At 53.4% G+C, this 725-nt stretch overlaps 1 pseudogene; it reads left to right on the plus strand.

The window, feature by feature from the left end:
- The first annotated feature begins 299 nt into the window (after positions 1 to 299).
- On the plus strand, positions 300 to 417 carry LOC126177840 (5S ribosomal RNA; annotated as a pseudogene).
- The last annotated feature ends 308 nt before the right edge of the window (positions 418 to 725 follow it).

The raw sequence follows: 725 nt of genomic DNA on the forward strand, positions 1-725 counted from the left end.
AAGTAGTTTCATCTTTAGGTGTTTTGCGGACGGTATATTACGTTCAAATGGTTCAAATGGCTCTGAGCACTATGGGACTTAACATCTGTGGTCATCAGTCCCCTAGAACTTAGAACTACTTAACCCTAACTAACCTAAGGACATCACACACATCCATGCCCGAGGCAAGATTCGAACCTGCGACCGTAGCAGTCGCGCGGTTCCGGACTGAGCGCCTAGAACCGCTAGACCACCGCGGCCGGCGTATGTTACGTTCACTGTGTAGACAGAATTTATAGACATGGTATGTACATTCTTTAGGCAATGGCCTTGCCGCAGTCGATACACCGGTTCCCGTCAGATCACCGAAGTTAAGCGCTGTTGGGCGTGGCCGGCACTTGGATGGGTGACCATCCGGCCTGTCATGCGCTGTTGCCATATTTCGGGGTGCTATCGGACTCGTGACGCCAATTGAGGAGCTACTCGACCGATTAGTAGCGGCTCCGGTCAAAGAACACCATAATGTCGACTGGGAGAGCGGTGTGCTGACCACACTCGCCTCCTCTCCGCATCCTCAGCTGGGTATGACACGGCGGTCGGATGGTCCCCTTTGGGCCACTTGTGGCCTCAAGACGGAGTGCTTTTTATGTACATTCTCTGCACAGAGACCAACGGCACCGAGCAGATCGGCGCTTCAGTACCAGTCCTGCCAGAACTTAAATCGGTGATGTACACACCACGGCTCG

This window comes from Schistocerca cancellata, chromosome 3, assembly GCF_023864275.1.
Source record: "Schistocerca cancellata isolate TAMUIC-IGC-003103 chromosome 3, iqSchCanc2.1, whole genome shotgun sequence".
Classification (NCBI taxonomy): domain Eukaryota; kingdom Metazoa; phylum Arthropoda; class Insecta; order Orthoptera; family Acrididae; genus Schistocerca; species Schistocerca cancellata.